We start from the raw sequence: 13,039 nt of genomic DNA, 5'->3' as shown, positions 1-13,039 counted from the left end.
GATCCTTGGCTGAGCACTCGCAGCTGCTGACTTCAACACCAATGAAGTCCAAAGGCCAGAAAAGGCCTTAATGATAGTGCAATAGGGAGAGTACTACTGTAGAGGTGACAACATCATGACCCGTGGGTGGAAAAAGTTTCTCTTCCTCTCAGGAAAGCAACTGCCATAATGAGTGTCGATTTTTATGCATCATGTGAGGAGGGTGGAGGACGTGAGTCCTCCACTGTGTGCCCATTGTTTCCCCCTGTACGTTTGTCTGTTATTTCCAATGATGGGAATGGTTCAGAGGGTACTGATGATCTTGGAGAGGGGGATATTGGCACAGACGAGGAGATGGAAGAGGAGGTTGGGAGGGGAGAAAGGGAGGAGGTGGAGGATGGAGGGAGGAGAAAATGCAGTGTGTCGAACCTCGCACCACCGCTCTGTCTGTTTACGTAAATAATGGAAGCAGAAAGTTTGTTTCATGATGAAATCAGTGCCTTATTTTTTATTGAAAGTTTTTGTGTGTGTATATTTATTATGATGAAAAAGTCTAAATCACAGGGAAAAAAATTCTATTATAGTGGAAAATACAGCATTTTCAATTACTGACTGTGCATGAATAATTATAACATTCATGTATGTTTATTTTTAGGTTTTATGGAGTAGTAGTGGAAGTAGTTGTAGTAGTAGTGGTGGTAGTTGTAGCAGTAGTGGTAGTAGTAGTAGTTGTCATAGTAGTAGTAGTAGAAGCTGTAATAGTGGTAGTTGTACTGTAGTATTAGTAGTTGTAGTAATGGTAGTTGTAGTAATAATAGTAGTATTTGTAGTAGTTGTAATACTCAGACTTCTAGTTGCACAGCAGTACCAGAACTGAGCTACAGTGCAAGCCAAACATAGTGTGTGTGTGTGTGTGTGTGTGTGTGTGTGAGGGAGTGTCTGTCAGTCTGTCTGTCTGTATGGTAGTGTGGTAGTGAGGCAAGCAGGTAGCCTGCATCTAGGTCATTGCTATGGTTACCGGCCTCCCAGTAGCAAGTATGCTCTATTATGCAAAATTTTTCACGTAAATTTGTGGTAGATTGTGGTTTTCTGGAAGTGTTATCGAAATATTATTGGGGAGGGCTATTCTAAGCCTCAGTTGTGTTACCGAACCTCTGTCACAAATACAGACACCGGCAAAAAAACAACAAAAATTGCCCCCTTTCCCCACTCACTCTCCCTACACACACTTCAAGGACCTTTTGATGCAATCAGCTGGAAGTCGAAGGATTGGTGAGTATTATGAAACTTAGTTTTTTTTTTTTTTTGGTTAAGTATTGACTGAGATACGAAGGTTTAAAAACAAATGATTTTCTCAGGAATGCCCAGCTGTGGGAAAGGTTCGTGGGAATATGTGCTGGATGCGGGAGGCTAAACCCAACTATATTATTTGGGATAATCTTAAGAGGCGCCTTCACTGCATGACCCCAAACCTCAAACCAGACGACAACTGAGCCAGGCAGTGCAAGAAGAGTGGGAGAGGCTTCTGCAGTACACACTACATGAGCTGGTGTCCAGTATGAGGTGTAGGATTAAATCTTGCATGGCTGCAAATGGTGGCCACACCCCCATGCTGGCTGACACAAGTAGTGTCGAAATGCCTGTCTTGAGGCCAAGTCACAAATGCACTGATGACAGTTTATGTAATGAATTTTTTTGTCCCTATATTCAGTCGTATACTTGTAGCAAATATTGATGAACTCACTATGTGAACTATATATTGATATGTTCAACTTTACTTGCAATAAACAGCAGGTAACATGCTGGAAAGGTTTCAGTGACTCACAATATATATGTAATATACTATTTGTGTAAAGTGTGTGTGTGTGTTTGTGTGTGGGTGGGTGGGTGGGTGGGTGGGTGTGTCAAAAATGATGAAACTGGTCATTCAAATCTGATGAAACTCGGTGTCCACAGCTATTGGGCTCCCAATAGGTGCCAAAGGAAATCTCATCAGTAGCGCCAGTTTCAGGCTGTTTTGTGTCCCCATTGGATTACACTGAATGGTTGATCTTTGTTAAAGTTAGCACGCCTACTTCAAACCAGCGGTTAGAGATCAAATAAAAGTGTGGACAATTCTCATGCAATTCTCGATTTCGGTTCTCCGAAGCATTCTATTTCTATTGGTGAGTTTCGCTTGAGGTAATTCACTTACATGAAATCTGCCGAGGTGCTCTGAGCAAATCACATGTACTGATACATCGCATCTGTCAGCATTTTCCTGTGTGCCGACTTTGTAGCAGCTTCTACATGTACTGTATAAGTCTAAGTAACCATGTACTCCACATTATGGTATGAGAACAAAACCCAAAAGCCCTCCACAGGAGCAAGCACACCCCGGCCCGAATTACCAGAAGTACTTTTGTGTGTGTGTGTGTATATATATATATATATATATATATATATATATATATATATATATATATATATATATATATATATATATTGTTACGGAACAGAGAGAGATAATGGACACTTCAAGTGAGAATACTAAAATCACTACTGTCCCCCAAAGTTCCAGGTTCAAAACAAAAGAGTTAGATAAAATTACAAGTTAAAGTTTAATGCTCAAACTAACAATTAAACATTCAGGACTCATAAGGATAATGTAATGGCAAAAACAGGTTAAATATATGGTTAACTGCAATAGCCTCTATTAACATGAATTTAGCAAGAGCAAATTTATCTAAGTCAGCCCTGATAAATGAGAAAACAGGATAATGCTCAGTTAAAGCAAGATATATTATTACAGATACAAAATATTATTAATAATGGCTGACATTAAAACTCCACATGAATCACAAAAAAAACCACCAGGCCCACGAACCAACGCCTTAGGCCATACAGTACAAGAAAAATGGTAACAACACTTATACTCAAATTATACAGCAGCTAGATGGCTGGAGACTTCCTGAGCACTCACAAAGATAATACACTATACAGGGGAGGACAGAGATGTGAACCAAATGAGGAGTAGATCTAAGTGGCCATTAATGCAGAGACAGAGCTCATTATATAGGGGCCGACAGAGCTTGATACAACTTGTAAAAAGGACGCGCAAATGAAGCCATAGGGGACAAAGAGTTGACAATCCTGCTCTGAACAACAGAAAGAACGACTTACTCTACTATAAGGGGAGAAGGGGGGAGTGAGGTAGAACACGCAAGCCTGGTCACTATGGAAGCCACGAGGCGAATCGTGATCAAACATGCAGCATACTGTACGTTAGAATTATACAAAGAATGATGAAATCATACGCTATGTAACACCTCCCCACAAAGAAAAAGAAATTTACAAAGGAAATTTCTTATTACTCTAAAACAATCTGTCTAAAGTCTAGATAAGCAATCTGCAATAACATTTTCTTTCCCCTTGACATGTTGTATGTCTAATGAATACTCCTGAAGAAGTAGACTCCATCTTGTCAATCTCTGATTTTTATCTTTAAACTTACTAAGGAATTTCAGTGGGTTATGATCGGTATAAATGACTATGGGGTCAAAACCAGAACACAAATAAAATGAAAAATGCTGTAAACCCAAAATCAAGGCCAAAAGCTCTTTCTCAATAGTTGAGTAGTTCTTTTGAGGTGGAGTGAACTTCTTACTGTAATAAGATACAGGGTGTTCAATACCCTGATCATCCTCTTGCAGCAAAACAGCCCCAGCTCCTGTATCACTTGCATCAACAGCCATCTTAAAATGCTTAGCAAAATTTGGAGTAGCGAGCACTGGCTGACTTAATAGCATAGCTTTAAGTTTACTGAAAGAGGATTCACAGTTATTGGTCCAGACAAGTTTAACTCCCTTTTTCAGTAGGTCTGTAAGTGGTGATACAAGAATTGAAAAGTTAAGAACAAATCTCCTGTAATAACCTACCATTCCCAAAAATATTTGTAGCTCTTTCCTACTTTTAGGTCTGGTAAGATCACTTATAACCTGAACCTTAGCTCCTGGTGGTGCAACGTGTTCATCACCAATTACATACCCAAGGTACTGAACTTTAGCTTGACCAAACTCACACTTTGATAAATTAGCTACAAGATTAGCATGGACCAAACGCTCAAGAAATTTACTGACATGGCATAGGTGATCTTTCCAGTTGTCACTGAAGATTAATACATCATCAATATAAACAACACACCCTGCCAAACCCTCTGTTACAACATTCATGAGCTTCTGAAAAGTGGCTGGTGCATTCTTCATACCATATGGCATTACAGAACATGCAAAAGTCTTTCCTAGTGTTACAAAACATGAGATCTCCCTAGCACGTTCAGTCATGGGTACTTGCCAGTATCTCTTTAACAAATCAAACTTACTTATGTACCTAGCCTTTCCAATCTTGTCTGTGCAATCTACCACGCGAGGGAGAGGGTAAGTGTCTGATTTGGTTATCTGATTAACACGTCTGTACTCGATGCAAAGCCGCTGTGACCCACCTGGCTTAGGGACTAGAGTGACAGGAGAACTCCACTCGCTCTGACAGGACTCAATCATCTTGTGGTCCAACAGGAAGCCAAGCTCCTTCTGGATGAGAGGAACTTTCACTGGGTTCACACGGTAAGGAGGCAGTTTAATTGGCTTTGTGTCTCCAACATCGACATCATGCATCAACACAGTGGTTCTTCCTGGAGTGGCACGGAATACTTGCGGGTACTCCTGCAGTAATACCGAAAACTCCTGTCTTTCCTTGAGAGCTAGATGAGAAAGCTTAGTCTGGAGATCATTCATGATATCAGGATTCTTCCTCAAACTATCAATCAGGCATACTGCATGGGAGAGCTTCACTTGCAGTCGGGTGGAACAGTTACAGTGCAGACTGGGTTATTTTCGTCCCGCCTGTGATATAACTTTAGCATGTTGATGTGACAAAGTTGCTTGTTCTTTCTACGATCTGGTGTGGCGATGACATAGTTGACATCACTGAGTTTCTTCTCCACGAAATAAGGACCACTAAACTTGGCTTGAAGAGGTTGCCCATGCACCGGTAGCAGAATCAAAACCTGATCTCCTGGCTGAAAGTGGCGTAACCTGGACTTCTTATCATACCAAGTCTTCATCTTCTCCTGAGCAGCTCCTAAATTCTCTGTCACCAGCTGTAAAGCAGTGGACAGCCGTTCTTTGAACTTCATCACATACTCCAGCAGGTTGACGTCATCTTCCTCCGACAGCCAGCATTCCTTGAGTAGCTTAAGAGGTCCTCTTACTTCATGGCCAAACAGTAGTTCAAAGGGTGAGAAGCCCAGTGATTCATTTGGAGATTCTCTTGCTTCAAATACAACGAATGGAAGACCTTTATCCCAGTCTTTCTGATGTTCCAAACAGTATTTCCTGAGCATCGATTTGAGTGTTCGATGATATCTCTCCAACGCTCCTTGGGTCTGGGGATGGTAAGCTGAAGACGTGATCTGGGTGATGCCCAACTCTTTCAGAGACTGCTTGAAAACATTTGACATGAAATTACTTCCCCGGTCTGACTGTACCTCCTTGGGCAGATCAAACTTGGTGAAGAATCCTAGCATTTCCTTAACCACGTTCTTTGCTGAGATATTTCTAAGTGGAATGGCTTCAGGATAACGAATAGCCATATCACTCAGGGTCAACACATAAGAAAATCCTGAAGAAGTCTTAGGAAGACGCCCCCACAATATCCACCAACACACGGGTGAATGGCGCCTCAAAAGGAGGAATGGGAACTAGAGGTGCAACCTTCTCGGTCTGATTACACTTCCCCACAACTTGACAGGTGTGACAAGACTTACAGTACCAGGAAACATCTCTGAAGATACCTGGCCAGTAGAAGTGTTTCAAAATGCATGCCACAGTCTTCCTCACTCCAAGGTGTCCTGCCAAACTGGAATCATGAGCCACTCTAATGATATCCTGCCTACAAACACGAGGGATGACAACTTGATGTACAACCTCCCATTCACAGTCGGCTGATGCTGTTGGGGGTCTCCACTTTCTCATAAGTACTCCTGCCTTTATATAATGCACCACCTGACTCTTCCTCACTGCAAGCAGAGTTAGCTAGACCTTTCAACTCAGGGTCAGCAACCTGCAACTCAACCAACTCTTGACGAGACAAATTATCTACACTACGGGGTACTGCCTCATCTGGTGAGTGGTCCAAATTAGCAAGAAAAGTGTCAGCTAGGATAACATCATCATCATCATTATCCTCTAAATCACCAGTAACTTTAGACTTAGCCCTAGTGACAGCACATGCAGAGAACACATCAGGGATATCACAATCCTGGGTCGCAGTCACTGGTTCACTAGACAACTGAGGAGCTGGACACACTTGACTTCCATCAATATCTTTTCCAAGTAAGAAAGTTACACCTGACATTGGGAGTGTCTCAACCAACCCAACCATAATGGAACCATTAACAAAACCAGACTCTAAATTCACTCTGCACAGAGGGACAGAGAAGTAATTATTCCCTACACCTTGTAAGATTACAGTTTCATCAGGGGAATTAACATTAGAGCCTAGAACACTGGTCAGCATAAGGGATTGGCAAGCACCTGTATCACGATATATTTTAACTGATTTCCTGTGATTACTGTCCAGAGGACCGACAAAACCATCAGACAGGAAATTAGCACATGAACTCTTGAAAGTGTCACCCACGTTACTGCTCAAAAGAGGAGCTTCATCATGAGAATTTAATTTACCCCTCAAAGCAGGTTCAGTTAACTCAGTTAAAGAATTCTGGGAACTCTCAAAGGTGGACACTAGACCAATTGACTGAATATTTAAAGACTCCTTTTTGTTCACATCATGCTGTGTCCTGAAACATTTCTCCGTAGTATGACCAAGCTTACTACAATAAGTACACTTACTTTTCTGAAATCTAGAGGTGAAGCTGGTATTTACTTCCTGAGAAACATCATCTTTATTCTCTTTCCTGTTACCTGTACTCTGAGTAGAGGCAACGTACCTACTCTCAGCTTTCCTTTTTTCTTTAGAATATCTCTTGTGAGTGGGAACATATTCATCAGCTAAAACTGCAGCATCAGACAAATTATCTATTCTTTTCTCATCAAGATATAGGCTTACATCTTTATTAATACACCTTTTGAAGTCCTCCAGCAAAATCATCTGCTTAAATTTATCAAAATCAGAATTTACATTCTTAGAATTTAACCACTGCTCTAACAGATCTTCTTTGATTTTTGCATACTCAACATGGGATTGCTTATCTTGCTTATAAGTTGTCCTAAATTTTACTCTATAGGCTTCAGGAACAAGCTCATAGGCCTTAAGAATCAAGCTCTTAACTACATCATAATTATCAGATTGATCCTGAGGCAAAGATGCATAAGTTACTTGAGCTTTACCGGTGAGAACACTCTGAAGGAGTACTGGCCAATACTTTTTGGGCCAATTAAAACCTGTAGCAACCCTCTCAAACAACTGAAAATACTTTGTTAAATCAGATTCATTAAAAGGAGGGACAAGTTTAACATTTTTAGCCACATCAAAATCATCAGAGCTAGATGATCCAGTTTCACTTTGTTTCATGCGATACTCATGGTCTGCCTGAATCCTAGCAATTTCAATTTGTGCCTGTGCCTCCTGAATACGAGCCTGAGACTCAGCCTCCTTAGCACAAGCCTCCTGCAGGGCTAGCTATAACTTAGCTATTTCAATCTGCATTTGCTGATCTGTAGGAGTTACATTAAACAAGCTTTTATTAATCATGTCAACAATTTGATCTTTAGAATGATGAGAGCGAACTGCAATTCCCAATTGTTGAGCAACAAGCTTAAGTTCATTCTTTGTTCTGTTTTCTACATCATACACTGTTTGCACATTTGACAAAAAATCTTTGGCTTCATCAAGATGAGTAATAGTAGACATCATGAATAAATCACAGTCACAAAATATCAAGCAATATCCTTATGATAATATCCTGAATTCCCTGGCGAGGTCGCCAAATTTATGTTATGGAACAGAGAGAGATAATGGACACTTCAAGTGAGAATACTAAAATCACTACTGTCCCGCAAAGTTCCAGGTTCAAAACAAAAGAGTTATGTAAAATTACAAGTTAAAGTTGAATGCTCAAACTAACAACTAAACATTCAGGACTCATAAGGATAATGTAATGGCAAAAACAGGTTAAATATATGGTTAACTGCAATAGCATCTATTAACATGAATTTAGCAAGAGCAAATTTATCTAAGTCAGCCCTGATAAATGAGAAAACAGGATAATGCTCAGTTAAAGCAAGATATATATTATTACAGATACAAAATATTATTAATAATGGCTGACATTAAAACTCCAAATGAATCACAAAAAACATCACCAGGCCCACGAACCAACGCCTTAGGCCATACAGTACAAGAAAAATGGTAACAACACTTATACTCAAATTATACAGCAGCTAGATGGCTGGAGACTTCCTGAGCACTCACAAAGATAATACACTATAGAGGGGAGGACAGAGATGTGAACCAAATGAGTAGTAGATCTCAGTGGCCATTAATGCAGAGACTGAGCTCATTATATAGGGGCCGGCAGAGCTTGATACAACTTGTAAGAAGGACGCGCAAATGAAGCCATAGGGGACAAAGAGTTGACAATCCTTCTCTGAACAACAGAAAGAACGACTTACTCTACTATAAGGGGAGAAGGGGAGAGTGAGGTAGAACACGCAAGCCTGGTCACTATCGAAGCCACGAGGCGAATGGTGATCAAACATGCAGCATACTGTACGTTAGAATATACAAAGGATGATGAAATCATAGCCTATGTAACACCTCCCCACAAAGAAAAAGAAATTTACAAAGGAAATTTCTTATTACTCTAAAACAATCTGTCTAAAGTCTAGGTAAGCAATCTGCAATAACATTTTCATTCCCCTTGACATGTTGTATGTCTAATGAATACTCCTGAAGAAGTAGACTCCATCTTGTCAATCTCTGATTTTTATCTTTAAACTTACTAAGGAATTTCAGTGGGTTATGATTGGTATAAATGACTATGGGGTCAAAACTAGAACACAAATAAAATGAAAAATGCTGTAAACCCAAAATCAAGGCCAAAAGCTCTTTCTCAATAGTTGAGTAGTTCTTTTGAGGTGAAGTGAACTTCTTACTGTAATAAGATACAGGGTGTTCAATACCCTGATCATCCTCTTGCAGCAAAACAGCCCCAGCTCCTGTATCACTTGCATCAACAGCCATCTTAAAATGCTTAGCAAAATTTGGAGTAGCGAGCACTGGCTGACTTAATAGGATAGCTTTAACTTTACTGAAAGAGGATTCACAGTTATTGGTCCAGATAAATTTAACTCCCTTTTTCAGTAGGTCTGTAAGTGGTGATACAAGAATTGAAAAGTTAAGAACAAATCTCCTGTAATAACCTACCATTCCCAAAAATCTTTGTAGCTATTTCCTGCTTTTAGGTCTGGTAGGATCACTTATAACCTGAACCTTAGCTTCTGGTGGTGCAATGTGTCCATCACCAATTACGTACCCAAGGCACTGAACTTTAGCTTGACCAAACTCACACTTTGATAAATTAGCTACAAGATTAGCATGAACCAAACGCTCAAGAAATTTACTGACATGGCATAGGTGATCTTTCCAGTTGTCACTGAAGATTAATACATCATCAATATAAACAACACACCCTGCCAAACCCTCTGTTACAACATTCATGAGCTTCTGAAAAGTGGCTGGTGCATTCTTCATACCATATGGCATTACAGAATATGCAAAAGTCTTTCCTAGTGTTACAAAACATGAGATCTCCCTAGCACGTTCAGTCATAGGTACTTGCCAGTATCCCTTTAACAAATCAAACTTACTTATGTACCTAGCCTTTCCAATCTTGTCTATGCAATCTTCCACGCGAGGGAGAGGGTAAGTGTCTGTTTTGGTTATCTGATTAACACGTCTGTACTCGATGCAAAGCCGCTGTGACCCACCTGGCTTAGGGACTAGAGTGACAGGAGAACTCCACTCGCTCTGACAGGGCTCAATCATCTTGTGGTCCAACAGGTAGCCAAACTCCTTCTGGATGAGAGGAACTTTCACTGGGTTCACACAGTAAGGAGGCAGTTTAATCGGCTTTGTGTCTCCAACATCGACATCATGCATCAACACAGTGGTTCTTCCTGGAGTGGCACGGAACACTTGCGGGTACTCCTGCAGTAATACCGAAAACTCCTGCCTTTCCTCGGGAGCTAGATGAGAAAGCTTAGTCTGGAGATCATTCATGATATCAGGATTCTTCCCCAAACTATCAATCAGGCATACTGCATGGGAGAGCTTCACTTGTAGACTCAGGTGGAACAGCTACAGTGCAGACTGGGTTTTTTTCATCCCGCGTGTGATATAACTTTAGCATGTTGATGTGACAAAGTTGCTTGTTCTTTCTACGATCTGGTGTGGCGATGACATAGTTGACATCACTGAGTTTCTTCTCCATGAAATAAGGACCACTAAACTTGGCTTGAAGAGGTTGCCCATGCACCGGTAGCAGAATCATAACCTGATCTCCAGGCTGAAAGTGGCGTAACCTGGACTTCTTATCATACCAAATCTTCATCTTCTGAGCAGCTCCTAAATTCTCTGTCGCCAGCTGTAAAGCAGTGGACAGCCGTTCTTTGAACTTCATCACATACTCCAGCAGGTTGACGTCATCTTCCTCCGACAGCCAGCATTCCTTGAGTAGCTTAAGGGGTCCTCTTACTTCATGGCCAAACAGTAGTTCAAAGGGTGAGAAGCCCAGTGATTCATTTGGAGATTCTCTTGCGGCAAATACAATGAATGGAAGACCTTTATCCCAGTCTTTCTGATGTTCCAAACAGTATTTCCTGAGCATCGATTTGAGTGTTCAATGATATCTCTCCAACGCTCCTTGGGTCTGGGGATGGTAAGCTGAAGACGTGATCTGGGTGATGCCCAACTCTTTCAGAGACTGCTTGAAAACATTTGACATGAAAATACTTCCCCGGTCTGACTGTACCTCCTTGGGCAGATGAAACTTGGTGAAGAACCCTAGCATTTCCTTAACCACGTTCTTTGCTGAGATATTTCTAAGTGGAATGGCTTCAGGATAACGAGTAGCCATATAAATCAGGGTCAACACATAAGAAAATCCTGAAGAAGTCTTAAGAAGAGGGCCCACAATATCCACCAACACACGGGTGAATGGCGCCTCAAAAGGAGGAATGGGAACTAGAGGTGCAACCTTCTCGGTCTGATTACACTTCCCCACAACTTGACAGGTGTGACAAGACTTACAATACCAGGAAACATCTCTGAAGATACCTGGCCAGTAGAAGTGTTTCAAAATGCGTGCCACAGTCTTCCTCACTCCAAGGTGTCCTGCCAAACTGGAATCATGAGCCACTCTAATGATATCCTGCCTACAAACACGAGGGATGACAACTTGATGTACAACCTCCCATTCACAGTTGGCTGATGCTGTTGGGGGTCTCCAGTTTCTCATAAGTACTCTTGACTTTATATAATAATAAGTAGAAGCACCACCTGACTCTTCCTCACTGCAAGCAGAGTTAGCTAGACCTTTCAACTCAGGGTCAGCAACCTGCAACTCAACCAACTCTTGACGAGACAAATTATCTACACTACGGGGTACTGCCTCATCTGGTGAGTGGTCCAAATTAGCAAGAAAAGTGTCAGCTAGGATAACATCATCATCATCATTATCCTCTAAATCACCAGTAACTTTAGACTTAGCCCTAGTGACACATGTAGAGAACACATCAGGGATACCACAATCCTGGGTCGCAGTCACTGGTTCACAAGACAACTGAGGAGCTGGACACACTTGACTTCCACCAATATCATTTCCAAGTAAGAAAGTTATACCTGACATTGGGAGTGTCTCAACCAACCCAACCATAATGGAACCATTAACAAAACCAGACTCTAAATTCACTCTGCACAGAGGGACAGAGAAGTAATTATTCCCTACACCTTGTAAGATTACAGTTTCATCGAAGGAATTAACATTAGAGCCTAGAACACTGGTCAGCATAAGGGATTGGCAAGCACCTGTATCACAATATATTTTAACTGATTTCCTGTGATTACTGTCCAGAGGACCGACAAAACCATCAGACAGGAAATTAGCACATGAACTCTTGAGAGTGTCACCCACGTTACTGCTCAAAAGAGGAGCTTCATCATTAGAATTTAATTTACCCCTCAAAGCAGGTTCAGTTAATTCGGTTAAAGAATTCTGGGAACTCTCAAGGGTGGACACTAGACCAACTGACTGAATATTTAAAGACTCCTTTTTGTTCACATCACGCTGTGTCCTGAAACATTTCTCCGTAATATGACCAAGCTTACTACAATAAGTACATTACTTTTCTGAAATCTAGAGGTGAAGCTGGTATTTACTTCCTGAGAAACATCATCTTTATTCTCTTTCCTGTTACCTGTACTCTGAGTAGAGGCAACGTACTTACTCTCAGCTTTCCTTTTTTCTTTAGAATATCTCTTGTGAGTGAGAACATATTCATTAGCTAAAACTGCAGCATCAGACAAATTATCTATTCTTTTCTCATCAAGATATAGGCTTACGTCTTTATTAATACACCTTTTGAAGTCCTCCAGCAAAATCATCTGCTTAAATTTATCAAAATCAGAATTTACATTCTTAGAATTTAACCACTGCTCTAACAGATCTTCTTTGATTTTTGCATACTCAACATGGGATTGCTTATCTTGCTTATAAGTTGTCCTAAATTTTACTCTATAGGCTTGAGGAACAAGCTTATAGGCCTTAAGAATCAAGCTCTTAACTACATCATAATTATCAGATTGATCCTGAGGCAAAGATGCATAAGTTACTTGAGCTTTACCAGTGAGAACACTCCGAAGGAGTACTGGCCAATACTTTTTGGGCAAATTAAAACCTGTAGCTACCCTCTCAAACAACTGAAAATACTTTGTTAAATCAGATTCATTATAAGGAGGGACAAGTTTAACATTTTTAGCCACATCAAAATCATCAGAGCTA

This window comes from Coenobita brevimanus, chromosome 105 (assembly GCF_032717465.1).
Source record: "Coenobita brevimanus isolate Jiangsu-jjx chromosome 105, ASM3271746v2, whole genome shotgun sequence".
NCBI classification, from domain to species: Eukaryota; Metazoa; Arthropoda; class Malacostraca; order Decapoda; family Coenobitidae; genus Coenobita; species Coenobita brevimanus.
Note: the sequence above shows the minus strand (reverse complement) of the source record.